This window comes from Euphorbia lathyris, chromosome 4 (genome assembly GCF_963576675.1).
Source record: "Euphorbia lathyris chromosome 4, ddEupLath1.1, whole genome shotgun sequence".
Classification (NCBI taxonomy): domain Eukaryota; kingdom Viridiplantae; phylum Streptophyta; class Magnoliopsida; order Malpighiales; family Euphorbiaceae; genus Euphorbia; species Euphorbia lathyris.
Window position 1 is genome coordinate 95185483 of NC_088913.1, and position 7199 is coordinate 95192681.

The following is a 7199-nucleotide window of genomic DNA, read 5'->3' on the forward strand; positions in this document are numbered from 1 at the left end:
GTTTCCCTCCAACGGTTATTTCGAAATTCGAAATGACCGATGCCTCAGACGTCTCTATAAATAGTGCCATCAGTTGCTTCATTCAAGAGAGAACTTGATCAAGCCATTACGCTGACCAAATTTCTACGCAAAGTTCTCCAAGCAAAAGCAAAGCAATCTTACACTAAATTTCATATCTTTTGTGTAAAAGTCTAGAGTGATTATTCAATCATCTAAGGTGTCTTAGCAATCATTGTTTAGGACAAACACTTATCATTTCTAGAGATTAGAAAGGAGAGGCTGAGTACTCGGTTATAGTACTCAGCGAGAGATTATGATTGAGTAGAGGTATAGAGGAAGGTACTCTTGTTATACTCAGTTGCTAAGATTGTAAAAGGTTTGATGCTCTACCGTTAAAGAGCTCAGTAGAGAATTCGAAATCTCGGAACGTGTTCCGGGGACAGGACGTAGGCTTGGAGGCCGAACCTGGATAAATCTGCTGAGTAACATATTTCTAACCTTTAACTCCTTCATACATTTATTGCTTGCTTAAATAAAAACTGACCAAGTAAAGAGGTCAAGCTGAGTTGTGCGCGTTGAATATCCGAGCTCAGGAATAAACTCTAAGTGCTATCTCCTGACTCAAGAAAAGAAACTGACCTAGTCACTAGTTGACTAAGCCAGTATCTTGCTATTCACTCAGCGCCGCTGTCCAAACCTTTTTCTCACGAAAAAGAAGTCTGCCCTAGCTTAAAATTTTTAAATAGTTCCTAACCCCCCTTGGAACTATACTTGTAACATTATAAGGGACCAACAAGTGGTATCAGAGCTTAAAAGCTCACTGTAAAAGGTTTAACCACCTTGAGCTGATCCCCACTATGGGCGAAAACATCACTCGGTTTCTCCCAGGAAACCAAACAACTCAGATCTTACCTGAGGGGCTGTCCATTACTCGGCCTCCTCTATTCTTCGGGTCTAACTACACCTTCTGGAAGAATAGGATGAAAAATTTCATTCAGGCTACAAATATGAGTGCCTGGCTATCCATAGTCCAAGGTCCATTTGTACCTGTCGAAGTTGTGGCTGGCCAAACAGTTGTTAAAGCTGAAGCCAAATGGACAGAGGATGATCTCAAGAAGCTACAAAATCATGCTTCGGCTATAAATATGCTTCACTGTGCGCTCGATGCTGCAGAATATAATAAAATCTCAGGTTGTGAGTCGGCGCAAGAGATCTGGAAGAAGCTGGAGGTCACCTACGAAGGAACCAATAAAGTAAAGGAGTCCAAGGTGAACCAGCAGATGAGACTGTACGAGCTGTTCGAAATGAACAATGATGAGGGTATATCTGACATGAATGCAAGGTTTACCAACATCATCAATGAGCTCAAGAGACTTGGGAAGATCTTCACTGAGGAAGAACAAGTCAAAAAGATACTCAGGAGTCTTCCTAAAGACTGGCAAGCAAAGAAGACTGTTGTTGAGGAAGCTCAGGACTTAACCACCTACAAATATGACGAACTCATCGGCTCGTTGCTGACCCATGAGATATCAATGAAAAACTTCGACGTGAAGGAAAAGTCTGAAGACAAGAAGCAGAAATCTCTTGTCATGAAAGCTGACTCCACTGATGGGAGCTCAACAGATGATGAGGAGATGGCTATGTTCACAAGGAAGATGAAAAGGCTGTTCAGAAAGAATGACAAATATTCTAAGAAGCCTTACAGAAAGTTTGATAAGTATAAAGCTGAGTCCAGCGACAGCAAATACAAGAAAGACAACTCAAAGCCCATTACATGCTTTGAATGTCATCAAACTGGGCATATCAAGTCAAGCTGCCCTACGCTGAGGAAAGATAAGAAGAACGGCAAAAAGGCAATGGTGGCTACATGGAGCGACAGTGATGAGTCTTCATCAACAGAAGCTGAGGCCACCGAGTCAGCAAACATATGCTTCATGGCTGACGAACTTGCTGAGCCGTGCGTCTCTGAGCATGCTGACCCCTCCATTGCATCTGACGATGAGGAGCAATCAAATGAGGTAATATCACTTTCTCAGCTCAGAAACGAAATGGGTAATGCCCTGAGTGACCTCTATACACTTGTCAAAAAGTGTAATAAGAAAATTAGAGCACTCAGCAGGCGCTGTGACGAGGTTGAAGAGGTCAAGCTAAGTGACCTCAGATTCCTTCTTCAGGACAACTCAACTTTGCATGATAATATGGAGATCATACATAAGTCTGTCTCTGAAGTCCAATCAGATTCAAAGAAACTGAGAAAGGACGTCACAAATATCCAGAACCAACTAAAGGTTCAAAACAAAAGAAATATTCCTCTGAATGCTCAGTACCGAAGTACTGGTCAGCAGAGATGGAATCCCCAGCGGAATGTCCAGTGTGACTTCTGTGGGAAGAAAGGACACACCACAAAGGTGTGCTGGCACGCTCAGCACTGGGGTGCTAACCAGTCAGTGAGAAATCCTAAACGGAAGGTCAGCTGTGACTTCTGTGGAAAGAATGGCCATACTGTCCAAGTATGCCGCCATAAAATAAAATATGATGCTTTACCTGTTGAACCTAACAAGCAAGGACCCAAAAAGAATTGGGTACCTAAAAGTAACTAGTTACAATGCAGGTAAGCCTGAGGTGTGCTGAGAAGTCAAAGATGTGGTATATTGACAGCGCATGCTCGAGGCACATGACTGGTGATGAAACTCAGTTCATCACATTTGAGCGTAAACGAGGAGGAAGCGTAAGTTTTGGAGACAACAAAAAGGGTAAGATAGTAGGGTCAGGAACCATCGGAGGTAATCCTACTATTGAGTCAGTCTCCCTAGTCAGCGGACTCAAATATAACTTACTCAGCGTAGCTCAGCTATGTGACAATGGGAGAAAAGTTATATTTGATGCTACTGGATGTAAAATATACGAGGGAAAAACAAATGAGTTAATTTTAACTGCCCCTCGGATTGATAATGTCTTTATGCTAGACTTAGAGAAAAAGTTTTCAAAAACTGTATGCTTAGTTTCAAAGGAAGAAAATTCCTGGCTATGGCACAGGAGACTTGGTCATGTAAGCATGGACCTCCTGGCCAAATTAGCAAGAAAGCAATTGGTTGAGGGACTGCCTGAACTTAGATTTGAAAAAGATGAATTATGCCACGCTTGTCAAGCTGGAAAACAAACCAAACAATCTTTTCATAGCAAAAACATTCTCTCAACTAAACGTCCGTTAGAATTACTACACTTGGATCTCTTCGGTCCAGTCCAGCCGCTGAGTCTGGGTGGAAGAAGATTTTCCTTGGTCATTGTGGATGACTTCTCTCGGTACACTTAGGTCATCTTGCTGAGTAGCAAGGATGAGACCTTTGAGACATTTTCAAATTTGGTTAGAAAACTTGAAAATGATAAAGACCTAAAACTAGCTCACATCCGAAGTGATAATGGTGGAGAATTCAAAAACCAACAGTTTGTTGAATTCTGTGAAGCCAGTGGCATTGACCATAACTTTTCTGCTCCTAGAACGCCTCAACAAAATGGGGTTGTTGAAAGGAAGAACAGACCTCTGGTTGAAATAGCCAGGACAATGCTGAGTGAGCATAGGCTTCCAAAGTATTTTTGGGGAGAAGTTGTTAACACAGCGTGCTATATTCTTAATAGGGCTCTTGTTAAACCTATACTAAAGAAAACCCCCTACGAGCTTTGGAAAGGACGAAAGCCCAACATTGGATACTTTCGTGCCTTTGGCTGTAAATGTTTTATTTTAAACACTAAAGATAGCCTAGCTAAATTTGGCTCAAAAGCTGATGAAGCTATCTTTTTAGGCTACTCAACAAACAGCAAAGCATACAGAGTTTTCAATAAACAAACTCAAGTTTTAGAAGAGTCAGTACATGTTGAGTTCGACGAATCTAACCCTGCAGGAAGACATCTTCCATTGACCGAGGATGATCCACACTCAGCACCCGCTGATCAAGATACAGCTGCTGAGTCATTCCCTCAAGGGCTGACCAAAGGTAAAAGTGAACCAAATATTGTTTTCACTGACCAGTCTTCACCTGCAGAGATTGTTGAAACACAGACAACACAAGACATCAATCTACCCAAAGAGATAAGGATTCCAAGAGGGCACTCAGAGAGTGCAATCCTTGATGCCGCTGAGAATACCCTGATGACAAGAAACCAACTCAGGAGGTACCTCAGCAATGTAGCCTTCGTCTCAGTTCAGGAACCTAAGAACTTCGCTGATGCTGAGGAAGATGAATTCTGGATAAGCGCAATGCAAGAGGAACTTGATCAATTCAGAAGAAACGATGTATGGGAGCTAGTGCCACATCCAAGGAGTCAGAAGACCATTGGAACAAGATGGGTCTTCCGCAACAAGCTGGATGAGCAAGGAAACGTAGTCAGGAACAAAGCAAGGCTTGTAGCTCAGGGCTACAGTCAGCAAGAAGGTATTGACTATGGTGAGACCTTTGCCCCAGTGGCAAGGCTAGAGGCTATTAGGATTTTATGTGCATACGCATCTTACATGAACTTTAAACTGTTTCAAATGGATGTTAAGAGTGCATTCCTTAATGGAGTTATAAACGAGGAAGTTTATGTTAATCAACCTCCAGGGTTTGAGGATCCTAAATTCCCAAACCACGTTTATAAACTCAAAAAGGCTCTGTACGGCCTCAAGCAAGCACCGCGTGCTTGGTATGAGAGGCTGACCAGTTTCCTGCTGACTAGAAATTATGTCAGAGGCAAAGCTGATACAACCTTATTTATTAAGAGAAAGGGTAAAGATACCCTGCTGGCTCAAATATATGTTGATGATATTATTTTCGGTGCTACTAATGAGTCAATGTGCAAGGAATTTAGCAAGCAAATGCAGACTGAGTTTGAAATGTGTATGATGGGAGAACTCAACTTCTTCCTTGGACTTCAAATCAAACAAGGAAAGAATGGCATCTTCATCAGTCAAGCTAAATATGCCAAGGAGATATTGAAGAAATATGATCTTGAAAATTGCAAGCCAATATCCACTCCTATGGGCACTGATACTGTCCTCTACGCTGACGAGAATGGTAAGTCAGTAGATAGCAAATTGTATCGAGGTATGATAGGCTCTCTACTTTACTTAACAGCCAGTAGACCGGACATTCAGTTCTCAGTATGCTATTGTGCTAGATATCAATCTAACCCTAAGGAATCTCATTACATAGCTGTAAAAAGAATCCTTAGATATTTGCAAAGCTCAGTGAACGCAGGTTTATGGTATCCCAACACTCATGGCTTTACACTCGTCGGATACACTGACGCTGACTATGGTCGAGACAAGCTAGAACGGAAAAGCACCTCTGGAGGATGTCATTTCTTAGGAAGCTGTCTTGTATCTTGGTTCAGCAAGAAGCAGGCGTCAGTAGCCTTGTCTACCACTGAAGCTGAGTACATTGTTGCTGGTCACTGTGTTGCTCAAGTCCTATGGATTAAGCAACAGCTTGAAGACTATAGTATTCATACAAAGACAATAGACGTCAAATACGACAACAAAAGTGCAATTGATCTATCAAAGAACCCAATTCAACACAGCAGGATGAAGCATGTCAGCATAAGACATCACTTCATTAGAGACCATGTACTCAAGGGTGAGATAAAGCTGACCTATGTCCCAATGGATGAGCAGCTTGCGGATATCTTCACAAAGCCACTGGCTCGTGAACAGTTCAGCATACTGAGAGAAGCCATTGGTATGTTTAATCCACTTCAGTAAATTCCTGTTCTAAAATGTAAATTTATGCTGAGTGAATTACTATGCTGAATGAGTTATGCAAATGTTATGCTGAGTACTTAACATATCAATACTGAGTAAATATGCACACCGAGTAGTAATCTCAAACTGAGAAATCATCCTTTCATATACTACAGACCACTCAGAATATAAAACGCTTAGTATTCTAAACGCTGAGTGTTAGATCCGTTGTATTAAATGCAAAAGCACGCGAATAGCCACCTAGGATGACGTATGCGCCGAATGTGTCATAAAAGCCAGGATCTTTGTCGGTTGACAATCCCAAGGCAAAACTGACACATGGATTTGATAAGATCCACACTTCATCGCTATAAATAATGGGTAAATCCCCATTCTTTATTTTCTTTACACTTACCGAATTCTTTGGCAAATCATTCTCTCTCTCTCTCTAAGACTCTCAAAGCTTCCAAATCCCTTCTCTGAAACAATGACTAGAGTTTCTGTCAACATCTCCGGTGCCGGTCACCCTAAGACCAGCTCCGATGAACCCTCCAGGCAAACTACTGTGCCTGAAACCACCAAGGTCACTATGCCTAGCAAAGGAAAAACTGGGCAAGCTACCTCCTCCAAAGGAAAACCGACCAAAATCAGAACCTATACCAAGGTATTTGATAACATTAGCGAATGGAAAGTAGACTTCTCGCGATGGGTTTCTGAGGCCTTCGTGACATCCGAACAACCCTTCTACGAATGGATATCGCAAAATGGATGGACCGAGCTGTTCTCCATTAGGGATCACACCTATCCTGACCTAGTAAGGGAGTTCTACCACAATCTCTTAATCGCTGACGATAACCAGGACTACTTAACAACAGTGGTAAAGGGGAAAACGATTTTCATCAATCCCACCTATTTGTCGAATTTGCTAAAGTTAAAAAATGAGGGAAAAGATGGCTCATTACCTGCTGACCTACTTTATTTACCCAAAGATAAATTGCACCAGCTCAGCGACAAATTTCGAGCAATGCTTTATATGGCATATGCTGACATATACGCCTATCAACATGCCAGTATTCTTGATTGCTGGGTTCATAAGGAGCACTGGAACTCTCAGGCTGGGATCGCTCATCACCAGGATCCTCATTGATCATCAAATAGACCTAACTGATGAAGTTAAAGCTAGAGGATCTGAAATAACAGCTGCTTCGTTGAGGGCTTTGAAGTTCAATCAGCCACTAAAGAAAGGAAAAGCTACTGCTGAACAACAAGCTGAGGAAACAGCTCCAAAGCAAAGCCAAAGGACAAAGGCTCCAGCTGCCCGCAAGAGAAAAGCTGTTGTGACCTCTTCTAAGAAGGCTGAGCCTCAGACTAAGAAGTCAAAGTCAGCTGCTGAACCAGGTCAGGAAAAACCTAAGTCAGCTGAGAAAAGGAGCAGGCAAGAAGAGCCTGAAATTGAGGAAAGAACAAATGCTGATGAGCAACCTCA